The sequence below is a fragment of the Apis mellifera genome, linkage group LG11 (genome assembly GCF_003254395.2).
Source record: "Apis mellifera strain DH4 linkage group LG11, Amel_HAv3.1, whole genome shotgun sequence".
Classification (NCBI taxonomy): domain Eukaryota; kingdom Metazoa; phylum Arthropoda; class Insecta; order Hymenoptera; family Apidae; genus Apis; species Apis mellifera.
Window position 1 is genome coordinate 4,051,638 of NC_037648.1, and position 15,072 is coordinate 4,066,709.

At 20.4% G+C, this 15,072-nt stretch overlaps 1 protein-coding gene across 2 annotated transcripts in view; it reads right to left on the minus strand.

The window, feature by feature from the left end:
- The window catches only part of LOC725924 (leucine-rich repeat-containing protein 24), a 503,999-nt gene that overhangs the window by 467,718 nt on the left and 21,209 nt on the right, over nucleotides 1–15,072 (minus strand). The gene's annotated exons all lie outside the window — the stretch shown is intronic.

A 15,072-nucleotide genomic window follows, 5' to 3' on the forward strand; every position in this document is an offset into this window, starting at 1 on the left:
AGAATTACTAATTATACTATTTGTTTGATTTTACATATGAAATGTGTATTTCAATTGTGTATTTTTTTTAGCACGAATTAAAAATATTATTATTATTTGAAATGAATGTTTCTTGCATTATATCGAAATATTTTAATATTATTCGCATAAAATTGTATTTAATCTTTATTTTTGTATATGATTTATAAATATGTTTGTATAGGATGTTAATATATTTTATATAATATAGTATATAAAGAACATCTTTAAAGAATCGATTCTAGATATTGAAACACAATTTCGTATACAAAAAAAGTATTGTTAATACTTATTTATTTATTTCATTTCATTTAATAGAAACTTAAATTACTTATAATAAACTAAATAAATTTTAATTTATAAATTTTTGTGTTTGTTTTAGTTTCTACATAGTTTAGATCCTCAAAACTATTTCATGAATATATTAACACACTATAATATGTAAAGTTAATAAGCGTTATATAAATATAGATTAATCATTTCTGTAAAATAACATTATTTTAATTATTTTAATTAATTTTTTATTTGAAATATGCATGATTTTAAGAGCAAATAATCAAAATACATAAATATTTAACAAATATAAGACGAAGATGATCGATTAATTAAATTTCTATGACTTTTTTTCTGTATATTTCCTTTGTTAACTATATTTTTTGTTACATAATAACTATAAAAAATAATATTTGAAATGATCAATTCAAAAGCATAAAATGTTAAATGCATAATTATTTTTAATATATCTTTAAAAATATATAAACATAAAAATTATTATTTTGTTTAATAATTTTAATGTTTCAATATAAAATAAAATATTTAAATATCATCTTACTTATTAAGAGTATTTTAATTATTATTTTTAATATACTTTTTAAGAAATATTTATATGAAATGTGTTAAGGATAGGACTTATAAAGCAGTCGGATAGTCTGGCTTTTATTTTCAACAGTTCGAGTATTATATTCAATCCTGATAATAATTTATATATGGACGGGCATGATTTTCCTAACTTTTTCCAGATCGTTAATTTAAACAAAAATAGCACAGCAATGTCCATTTCACGAGCCACAATTACACGCAATGTGATGGACACCGTGGAAGATCCTGAAGAACAGAAAGATCCTGACCTCCATACTCTATGACATGATTCCGCGAGGGTCCATCCTTCGAAAGCGTTCATTGATCTTTCCTCCTTTTAATGTGTATTTTCAGAAAAAGCAAAGATTGAAGCAAAAATCAGGGCTCAAATCTTGCATTTGAGGTGAATAAAAATAGAAGACTGAGACAGATAGAATTCAACGACGATACAGTTTACAATTAAAATACAACTAGAATCATTATTAGCTGCAAAGAATTAAAGTATCATTTGTTCACTCAGAATTCATAATATAAACAAATGTACAGTCCTACGGTAGGTGATTCTTCGAGTAATCAATTTAAGCACCCTATTTGAGCAATATCCAAAGTCGTTCATTTTCGATTTTAATAAAATATATTCTTAAATTGAAACAAATTTGAGCGAAATTTATTTTAAATTATTCTATTTATTACTTAATATGTAATACATTTCAAATGAAATTATGATGTTTATTGAATCAAAAAAATTTGAAGTAAGAATAATATCTAAGAAAATAATAAATTAAACGATTGATTATTCAATGATAAATAAATAATCTATCTTTTAATGGAAAAATTTATTTATTTAATTATTTGTTCTTCAAATTACTTTCAAAATAATAATTAATGCAAGAGAAAATATATAATAATAATAATTAGTCAGAAGCATAATAATATAATAATACAAATAATTTATTTTATAAAGTGACAATATATAATAGCAATAATTTAATAATAAAAAAATAATATAAAATACTAATTAATAAGCAGTTAAAAAATTACATAAATATATAAATATATTGAGTAGTAGATTAATGATGATGATTTCGTGACGCTACTATTGCATCATCGATCATTATAATACATGAAATTACACACTTGTTAAAAAAGATAATACAACTTTTACTAAGAAAATCACAAGAGAAATTTGCAAATCATGAATTTTAAATTTAGCAGTTTGATATGATATTCTTACAACAATTTAAAATGTGCAAAATGATTATTTTTGAAATAATTTTTGAATATGATTTTTCTAAGTATGCGACGTACAAAATGTCCACGAAATTATACATCTGATAATTGTGGTAATTGTAGATGCAAAAAAGAATAACATTTTTTTAATAAGATTTAATTTTCAAATAAATCACATTTGAAAAATTTTCAAATTACAGTCAAATTGATTAATTTTATCACTTATTTCCTTATTTTTGAAAAATAAAATTGATTTTTAAATGAAAAAGATTATTCTATATTATTATAATTATTACATAAAATATTATTCTATATTTTTTATTTATTTTTATATTTTAAAATTATCTTCTATCAATAAATATCTTCTATAATCTATCATTTGTATTTAATTAGGAAATAGTCAATTTTTTTTGTATTTGAAAATTTTTGAAATTTGATTTATTTGAAAACTTTAAACAAATTTTTTAAAAATTTTATTTATTTTTTTCAATTTATTTTTGCATATATATAAAATTACTATTTTGCAACTTGCATGATTTCAAACTGTATGAAATAATCTATTACTAATCTATCATCAATTATTTCTATACAATGAAAACATTTAAAAATATATTGCAAGAGTGCGAATACGTATAAAAATAAACTTTTAATATCGTTCTGACATTTAAATGAAACATCCCATCTATTTATAAATAAGAAGATCAAATGATATTTGATATATATCAGATACGGACGATGCAATATAGCTATTTAATTTTATTTTTAATCTTTTTTCTTGTTGCATTACTGTCAAATATAAATATAATAGATATTAAATTTAATGTAAATCTTAATAATAAGTAAAATTGTAATATTTATGTAATTTAAGAAAAAAATAATATATAATTGTAATATTTAAAGAAAGAATATTTAAAAAATAAATATTAATATTATCTTATTCTATCACATTATCTCTTTCATAAATATTTACATCCATTCAACACAACAATGAATGAGAAAAAAATGTATTCTTTAATAAAAAAAAAAGCAGATAAATATATAGAATAATTTTTTTATTATTATAGTAAAATAATTAATCTTCAGTACTACAAATTAAAATCGTAATAATCGTTTAATATTTTTATTATCTTATTTTAAACAAAAATATCCACGAAATTATCTTTTTCTTTATCAAAAACATATTTCTATTACTATGATTTATCTCAAAAAAAAATAGAAAAACTCTTTTTAAATTCCATCTCCGAGAATAGTAATCATTCACGTCTATATACCAGACAGCCAAAGTTCTTAACAGTCGATAAACGGCGAAATTATAGCTTCCATTCTCGAAAAGATCGAACAAGTTCTTCGACTTATGCGATCCATCGGGGATCGAACATGGCTTCCACGATGAATGGCGAGTTCGTGAAATGTTTTTCTCTCTGTTGGAATTCTCTAATCCTTTGGATTCGATTCAACGCGCGCGCCATCTAGATTTACATTCAATTTTCCTCGGTATGGGACGGTATATACGTATTCACGTAGCCTCAAATCTGGATCGTCTGTATTTGCTAAAATATCTGTTCTCTTTTCCTTTGAAATAAACATCGCTGTTCTCATCTTCATGAATCGCGTCTGGCGAGTCTTGCGCTATCTTGCGTCATCAACTGGGCTAATGTATAACGAAGTTTGGAAAATACTTGTGCGATGCGATCTCTAAGTCTATGAATGTAAAAGGAATCTTCTTTTTCATGATTTTCTTTGAAGTAATTTTCGATTAAATTTCAATGACTGTGCTAACAATCGAATGGAAATTTCAACTTTTTATCTCCAATGAAATATTTTTTGTTATTGAAAAAATGTAAATCTATTAAAATTCTTTTTTTCTCAAGTAAAAATAATAATGATTTATTATGTGAATATTCTATGATCATTTTTAATATTTATAAAAAATAAATTTAAAAAAAATATAATAGAACTGATTGTTATAAGTGTAAACCAATGTAAATCATTTTTTCTTTATGTGAATGATTTATATTCCAATTCATTATAAAATAATGAATTCTATTAATTTTTTTAAATTTATATAAGTTCAAGTATGTACAATAGACAAATATATGCACAAAATTCGTCGAATAAATATTAACCAGCTAATAATTGGCAAAGAGTAAATTTTTATATATTGTTAATATATAATATTAATATATTATTAGATAATCAATTATTCGGTTAAAGATTAACAAAGCTTATTACAAATTCATTAAATGATTTTTAAAAAAATTAAATCAATATATGAATAATTTTTAAGAAGATTAATTATGTTTTATTTACAAATAAAACAAGAACAAAAAACGAAATATTATTCTAAAAAATAATGATGCTACAAATATATTAATGATAATTTATATAAATATTTGTATAAACATAAATATTAGCATAAAATTAAAAAAATACTTAACATGTCAATAAGTTATTTTATAATATATAAAATATCTATATATCTAAATACTTATTATCAAATTGTAGTTGCTTATATAAAATTCATATTTAATATAGATAAGAAATTAAAAGAAATAAAATGGTAAAATTAATAGTATATTAAAAAAATAAAATTAATAAATATTATCATAGAAAAAATACTAAATTTTAAGTATTTTATATATTTTTTAATATTTTTAATATTATATACATTTTATGTTTTTATATTTCTAAATTTTCTATAATTGTATTCATAACATTAATGCGATGCGAAATTAATTATATTAATTTGAAAGATATAATTTCACAATTATGATTTTTTATTTAATTATATATATATATCATAGATATTTTGCAATTATACTATTATCATTGAATGTTTTATTTTTTCTTGTATTAAATTTTATCTAAATTATTATAACAAAAATTAATCTTTAAATTTGCAATTTAATGTTTTATATTTTAAACTATAATAATTTTATAATAGTATTAGAAAAATTTTAATTTTCAATTTTTAAATTTACAATTTAACTCTTTATTAAGATCTAACAGTAAAATCATCAATTATAAATCAAATTCACTATAATAAATCAAAATTTAAAATTTTGATTTCATCACTCCTGATCACTATAAGAATTTATATTCATAAAAGTACTTCATGAAATATTTTTTTAAAATGATAATGTTATTATTAAGAAACAATTTTGTTAACATAACAATAAATAATAATAATATATTAATTTTTTATTTTGTACCATACATACATTTTTAATTATAATAATATTAATTATTATCCAAAGATATTGATCTAGATAAATTCAAGTAATTAGATATAAAATTATTTCATATCATATAAACGGATTTCATTATAACCACAATCTAATAATTAATAATTCTAATATGAAATCATAAATATCCTACTATGATTACAAAGACAAAAGGTATAGGCCTTTAATAATTCCATTTGAGGATTAATCTAAATATCTATAAAGACTGAACGTATAGAATTTCATTAATTTGTATGCAAAAGAACCCATTGGCACGTTTGCATGGAAATTATGCACTAATTGATCATCGTTTCTTCGTCTTGTTAAAGCAGCAGAATTCAGCGTTATGGTATTGTTGCTCGCATCAACGCTTAATAATATAGCGGCCAAACGTATTTATCGACGAGACCGAAATGACTGCGAGTGGCTGTTGGAGATCCATAACCCGCCCCAATTCCCTCTCGAAACGAAATAATTGGATATCGCCGCCGTCGTTGTTCACGCTCCGTTATTTAGTAATTCGTCATGACAGAACCTCCTTGTGTACTGTCGTTGAAACCGAGTGTGAGAATAAGAAATTAAAAAGAATGGCGATGTGATTCGAAGCAAACTGATTGCTCGCCTTTTTTTTCTTTCTTTCTTAATTCTTTTCATTCAATTTGCTTATTCTATGTATATACTAGTGATTGGAAAGAATAAATAATTTTAGATAAAGAAATTAAAAATTAAAATTACATAATTTATTTATTATATATTATTTGTTATATATTAGAATAAATAAAAATTATTAGAATATTTCAATATATTATTAGATGATGAAAAATTTCGAATAATATAAGTCAAAATCAAGTTTTTATTTTATCAAAATAATCACTTTTTGTTTTGATTATTTGTAAAAATTTTTAATATTCTTTTTTTTAGTGTATTAAGTACTATTAATTTTTTTTTGCTTAAAATAATTTTTATTTTGATTTTTATGAAAATATATATTTATAATATATTTCATATTACATACATTTTATAGATATTTTTTATAAACGATATAAATTATTAATTATTATATTAATTATTAATGTTATTTGCATGATAATTGAATATTAAGCAAGTTTAAGTATATTCTAAATAAAATTTTTATTTATGATATAAAATGAAAAATTGGAAAAATTTTGAAAAAAATTATATATATTTATATATTATTTATATATCAATTTATATATATTATTATATATATATCAATTTATTTATATTATTATATATATGAGAATTCATAAATGAGAATATCAATTATTTTCTAAATAAATATTCATTTTTTTATACAAAAAATTTCAATTTTTATTTTAATGAAAGAAATAATTCTTTATTAATAATAAATGAACTTGTCAAAAAAATATATCCTTATTAAATTCAATAATTTAAAAATATGTTATTCATTGTTAGGCATTGTTTTGAACAATTTTTTTTTATATACTTGGCCATTAATTTTATATATTCAATTTTTATTGAAACATTAATATTATTAAATATCACAAATATTAATAATAAATATAAATCTTTTAATACCGAATTAATAGTTCTTCTTAAATATTTATATCTAAACTGAAAAGATATATGAAATCCAATATATGATATAAAAAATATTTTTATGTATAACTCGAAAATGAAAACTAACTAACAACTATTTATATAAGGATAAAATTATTCAAAATAATGTTTTTGATAACATATTTCAAAATTATTGAAATTCAAACCAAATCGTAGTTCTCAATTTTTATCTTTTTCTATATGTATGCGTAAGAATTATATATACATATAATGTCCTAAAAATATAGAAACATCTATTAACTGGAGATTCCTGAGATAATTTTAAGTAACATTTTTTTTTGCTAAAATTTTTTTTTCAGTTTTGTTAACGAGTTATTAACAAAAAATATTGGCCAATCACAAAGCATATATTTAATCGAGTCACGATAGTAGCGTTGGCTACATACCCTTGATCGAATATGAACAAGCAATATATTGAAGAAAACGTGTTGAATATTATAATTTATTGATCATTTATGATAATTCGATATAATTTTTTATTAAAAAAATATTTATTATATTCAATAGAGTTTTGTGTTTAAAAAGAAAAATATTGTTCGAAACTATCTTGGGAATCTTGAATTAATGGATATTCTCTCATATTTTTGGGATACTTTATATATATTTACTTTTATTAATTAATCAAATAAAAAGTTGAAAATAATATTTTTCGTTTATTATTCTGTGCATAAATATGCAATTATATTAAATAAAATATTTAATAAAAGGTATGTATCATAAAAAAAAATATTTTTTAATATTTTCTAAACAACAAAATTATTCTTAAATATTATGAAATTTGTAAAATCATAATGTGATATAATTTTAATAAAATTTCAATGGACATCAACAAAATAAAATTCAAATGTGAATTGTAATTTGCAAATTTTTTAATAATTTATTTAAATATTATATAATATTTAAAATTCTATTTATTTTTCTAGAAATTTTATAGAAATTTATTGAAGAATTAAGATATTTATTATTATTACTTTAAATTATCTTTTCGATTTATTTAATTTATTTTTTTAAATTAAGATTTTAAATTAAAAAATTATCTTTTTTAAAATATTTATTTTCTAAATAAATTATATACATATATAAAATAAAATGAAATAGAATAAAATAAAATAAACTATAAAATAAAAAAATATACAAAATAAAATGTGTAAAATAAAATTTAAAAAAAAAACACATTATTGATATCTCATATAACCAAAATCATTTAGCATAAATTGATATTATTAAAATCACAAAGAACATCTAATAAATCTAGTTTTACAAAAAAAAAAATCATTATCATGAATTTCTATCGATCATACTTATTAAAACAACGTTATACCAAAACTTTTCTTTGAGATTGTTTTCTTTGAAAAATTAAAACTCATGATAAAGCTAAGACGGGCGGAAAGTCGTCGGTAAAATAGGAAATGGTATCATGTGACCAAAAGGCCACTTTACTTAACACCTTCGAAAAGAGCCAACCTCCAAAGGTTTACACTCTCCGCAATTTACTCTCACTATGAGAGACACGATGAAGATACGGTGAAGAAAAGAGGATTGGCCTTTTCTCCTTATATATAATGGAAAGCAAAATGATGGAAAGGATAAATAAAGAGAAATCCGAGCCGTTTCGTTGTCGAGACGCATTGATGCCGAAAATGTATTCGATGCTTAATCCATGATTAAAAAATCGATATCGTATTTCGAATAATGAAAAAAAATACTCGTTCATATAATTATTATTAATTCCTCTAGGATTTTTTTCTATTTTCTCTTCTATTTTTATCGATTATTCAGATATGTATTTGATCTCGAATAAAAAATATATCAATAAATAAAAATATATCAATATTAATTGATTATACGATGATGATAATAAGAATTTAACGAAGATTTTGATAATAATAAAATTAATAAAAATGATGAAAATAATGAAAATAAAAATTATTAGTGATGATAAAAAAGATGATAATAATGAAAATAATGATACTAAAAATATTAAGTATGATGATAAAAAAAATAATGCTGAGCAAAATGAAGTGAAGAATGAAAATAAGAATTATTAAAATGAAAAGAATAATGAGGATGATAATAATAATAATAATAAATGGTGGTATTGATGATGATGATGACTAGAATGGTAAGAATTATGGAGATGATAAAATTAAATATGATGATAATAAAAATTGAAAATATTTGAAATAAAAATATGTATAACAAATAACAATTTGAAATTTAATTAATTTTTTTAATTATTTTGTTAATCACTTTAATTACGTTGTTTTTATTTTTTAAATAACATATAAAAAATAATAAATTTTTAATTATTAATTATTTATTTCATATATAAAATACATATAGATCTTTTTCAAATATTTATTCGAGTTAATTTATTCAAATAAATTAATAAACGATTTGACTTCAATAATTAAATGGTAATATTATATTTATTTTATTTCGAATTAATTTTTATTTCAATTAACAAATTATTAAAATTTCAATCTAAAGATTCGATTTAAAGATTTTTACACAATCTAAAAATACTTAAGATATTGTTTTAAATTAGTTCAAAGAATCTGTCAGGGCATTCACGTTTTTGCAGTTTTACTATCATTGTAGCATATATGATAATTAAATAATATTTAAGAAATTATTTGAAATTCTTCTTCAAAAATGATTCTTCTTCAAAACTAATTCTCAATCAGAATTTTATTATTAATAGAATCAGAGAAAATTAATTTAGATAATTCAATTCCAATTAAATTCATTTTAATATTAAATATATAAATACAAATTAAGTTTAAATTAAATTAAGAAAATAACTATTGCTTTCGATTTAAATTAACTTCTCTTCCTTTTAAAAGATCATTTTTCACTTCAATAACGTTTAAACCTGATCACGATAACTTGAACACGTCCGAACAAGAAATTATGCAGGAATAAAAAAATAAATGAACAAAAAAAAATTGTTTATCTTTTTCCCTTCAATTTCTATCGCGATCCAATTAATTCACGAAGAACGAGAAGGTAGAAAAAAAAAAAAAGACGAAAGGAAGAGAGAAAAAAAAAGTTAATCTAAAGACGCAACTCGGCTTAGTTGCGCGAGTGTTTGCTGAAAACACTCGAGTAGAGGATCGACTCGTAGATGAAAAATAATTTGCATATGCATATTCCGAGATTCAACGAGCCGTCTGCCTTCTTCTGCATCCCCACACTCACCAAGGCCTACCAACATTGCGTGCACTGCTTTTCAAACCGCATACACATACTCGCATGTCTTTCCGCATCTTCGCCCAGGTCTCCGACGGATGAAGCGATCCTTTGAACAGTCCAGCCATCTCAAAGCTTTCCTCGTCAAATTACTCGAGCTAGCCGTATGAAAATCACTGCGCTCAAATCTTGTCTAAATTGCAAAGCAGAACTCGATGGACGGTAGCTCGGGACCGAAATCTTCCTCTCAAAGAAATTTTTGTCGTTCTGGCAGAAAAAAGATTTCTACAGTTGGTTTATTGACAATGTCGAGATTCTTGCGTTCCATTTGTCTTTTCGGGAGAACAAAAATATCCTTTTGCTTAAAAATCGTTTCTTTTTTTGCAAAAAAGTTTATGTTTGGAAAAAAAATAGAGATAATAGAGAGAAGACTGATTTATTTTGGATCATAAGAATGTTATTCATGAAATAGAAATTCGAAAATAATTTGATTAATTCTATTAAAAAGAGAAAATAAATCAGAACTTGTAACTCATGATAATAACTGTATAAACAATAATTTATCACGAAAAAGTAATTGATTCTTTTCAAGTATGTTAAGTTTGAAAAATTTTTAAATATAAATAAAATTTCCCTATTGAGTATGAACTTGGTAAACGCTACTTATTTAAAATAAAGTATTTATTAAAATTAAATATTTATTTAAAATAACCAAAAAATATAAAATAAAATTTTATCGCTTAAATTTCGATATAATAATCAATAAATTTTCAAATTTAAATTATCTCCAAAATTTTTAAATTAAAAAATTAATATATATTTTTTTTTATTTTTAAAAAATATTAATTTAATAAAAATTTGAAAAAAAATTTAAAAAAGAATTAATTAATCGATAATGGACAATAATTATTATTTTTATTTCTTGTAAGTTAAAAGAGTTAAAGAAATTATATATGAAAATGTATTTAATAAAAAGTAAGTAAAATCGATATTTGTAATTAGATTTAATTATTTATAGTTTTAAAAAAAGATTATAAATTAAAAAATTTTTAAAACTAAAAAAGAAATTATAAATTGACTTTTTATAATGGAAGATAATATGGCCTAAAAGAATCATATAAGAAATATAATAAAGAATAATTTCTTGTTGTAACGATGTTACAACTCTGAATCAAAAATAAGTGGAGAATATGAAACTTATCTCTTGATATTTCAAAAATAAAGTTTTCTTATGAAATTTTTGAACAAATAATATCATGTAAAGTACATTATTTTATGGAACGATATAACATAATATGAATTAAATCTCGCATTCGTAAATTATAATGTATATACATTGCATGGAAAAAGGGATTTTATACATATTTGTTTATAAGCAATAGAAATTTTATTTTTTATAATTTTTGTTAGAAAGTCATATTACTTTCATTTTTTTAAATTATTAACACGAATTATTTTCATAATATTATTTCATATATTTAATTCAATTCAATTGATCTTTTTTGCTTTTATTGTATATAACCTTATTACTTATTTACATTTTAAACGAAGAACTATTATAATTATAAATTTAAAAAAAATATATAAAACTTACTACTATATTTTTATCTTATTCTATTTCTAATCAAAGTGCAATATCTAGTTCACGATTATGCTCTATACCTCGATTAAGCATCTTACCTGTCAAAGACTTGTTCAAGTCGTTTTAAACTTGCGCGATAATAATTTACGAAATATTGAAGGATATAAAACGATATCCAAATGAATATCAAAAAACGAAACAATAAATTCATAACGATACACGAAATGATAATTGAATATTGGATTTCCTTTTATCCACAACAGCTCTCATATTTATTGGCCATTACGCTTCCATTAGGGATCGCTAATTTTCGCTAATTAGTTCCTAGTCTAATTCCGCAGTTAGATCACAAATAGAGAGAAAAATTACATAATTATTATGTAATTTTTATAATTATTATAATTAAAATTACATAAATTAAAAAAAAGTTTTTTGAAAAAGCTTTTGAATAGAAAAAAATTTTGTTTCGCTTTTAATTAAAATTTCAAAAGATTTTAATTCAGTTTTATTATATTTTTCTTTATATAGAGATCGAAAATAACAATTTGATTGCTCGAAATTTATTACAATCACAACAAAAATTTATATTACAATAATATAGCTATTATATAACATTATTCATTCAGTAATTTGGCATCATAAGAAATAATGTTCAAATTACAAATAAAAAATTGAAGAAAAATGTTACAATTTTTACTTCAAGATTATAATACAATTATAATATTAAAAAATTAAATTATTTATTGAATTAAATTATAATAATAAATGAAATTAAGCATAAATAGATTTATGTATAAAAAAGATAAAAATGATTTAAAATTGTATTAAATTAATATTTATATTTAAAATTGTATTTAATTGAATTAATATATCATTTGATAATAAGCAAATAACATTTTTTATCTAATATTGATTAAAATGTTACAAATTAAAAAATAAATTTGAAAAAAATTTTTTTCTTTTTCAATTTATTTTTTCATGAGATATTCCTCAATTGTACTGCAAATTGAAATTGTTATATTTTATATATACATATATATATAAATTGTTATATTATATAAACTATAAATATATTTATGAGATACCTTTGGAAAGTTGATTCTAGAAGTAAAAACAAAGATATTAATATAAAAAAATATTAATTGAATCAAATATAAAATTATTTATGAAATTATAAGCAATTAAAATTCGCATAAGATGAAACAAAATGAAAATGAAATATGACTGTAATGGATAACTATTTTGTTTCATTTAATGAGCAAACTTCAATTATAGCTCATAGCTTAATGAATAAACCTTAATCATTTTTGTATGCAACTTTTGTTTTTGTTTTAATTTCTATTCGACTCATTAAAGATATCTCATAAACATATTAACTCTTTCGCTACTGGCGATTTCTCTGCCGCACCAAAAATGTACATCTGAATACTTTGACGGTATTTATTGAAAACAAAACTTTCCTTAAAACAGGATATTTATAACTTCTAAACATACTTACATTTAATTATACTTTGGAATCGAATAACATTACAGAATATAATATGATATAATTGTATGATAATAATAACTATTATATAGATAATAATAATAATTGTATTGCGTATGTTATTGTTCAAAACATAGTATTAAACCAATATCGCGAACAGTACAATACGCGACATCTTAAGTAGAACGACTTTAGTCGCCCGTAATACATCAGTAGTTTTTTATAGAAAGCGATATATAATTATAATAGCGATATATAATCATCCATAGTAATAAAAGAGTTAATATTATATTATTAATACATATTATATATTAATATTATATATTATTGTATACAAATTGTAAATCTATATATAGATTTATGTGCTTCAGTTTTCCATCACATCTAACATTTTTAAGAATAACAATAATAGATTTTAAATTATTTACAATATTACTTTTTTGTTAAATTTCTATTATTAAATCGAAAAAATTAAAAAAAAAAGTGAATAGGAATTGCAAGCAAAGAATAATATTTATGAAATTAATCGGCTTTCCATAATTTCCCGATTAATAACGTAATTTTAATGAAGAATCGAGGCTAACGAGAGCATTGTCGCTTATCGCGGACATTACGCACCAGCCATTTTTCCATAATCATTGCTTTATAATATTGTTATTGATAAAATTGTTATTGATAAAATTCAAAATACTGGAAGGTTACAGATTTGTAATCAGTATATTGCGAATATTTATGCAAATACATATTTTTATAATAAACAGATAGAATAATAAGATTTGAACAGAAATATAATTAAAATTCACTATATATTTATATATTCAAAATATGAAATTCTTATTATTATTTATATGAATATATAGAAAGTTATAGTTAATTCATTATTGTATATAAGAATACATTACATGTCCACAGGTATCATATACAGTCATTGATGAGAATATTATTTGATGAAAAATACATATCTCATTAAATTAATTTCGTTTATTTTAAATTCTCTTATTATTATTATGTTGATAACAATAAGTCATTATTAATTATAAGTGATATTAAATTATATTTTTATAATTTTGATCATAATTATATTTTTGTAATTTTGTTTTTTAAATTAGAATAATTTAATATAACAGCAATAAGATTAATTTTATGAAAATGTTTTTCAATATATTTTGATATGATAATTCAGAAAGAAAAATCATTAATAAAGAACTAAATCGAAAGTCTTTCCATATTATTATTGACAATATATTTATTGCTAATATATTAATTGCTAAAAAACATTTACAATAAAATGCAATTTAATTGTGAAAAAAAAAATTAAAAATGTGCGATAACATTGTATGACATGAAATTATATGACATTTTTGATATATAAATTAATTTTATGTATAAAATAATATTAGCAACTAACGCTATCAAAAAAAAAATGGATGTAATATATTAGTAATGATCTATATTAGTAATTAGAAATTAATTTATTTGCAGTATAATTCATCAGAATAATCGTAAAATATGTTATTAATGATTATTGATAATTTCTAATATTATAATAATATTAATATTCTAAGTCATTCTATAAATATTTTTGAAAAAGGAATTACAGTTATAACAAATTATAAATCTCTAAAAATAAAATTAAATTATTGGCATTTAGTATTAACAAATTATAAAAAATGTCGTTTTACAATATGACAATTTTATTATTTTATTTATAATTAGCTGTATACAGGAAAAGCATTAATAAATAATGTAATTATTAATATTCTCATTTATTTTTTATTACAAAATTTGTGAAATGCTAAAATTTTTGAAATTGTAGGCGATAAAAATTAAAATTAAATCAATCATTAAAATTAAATTTAATTGATACAACAACAAATTTA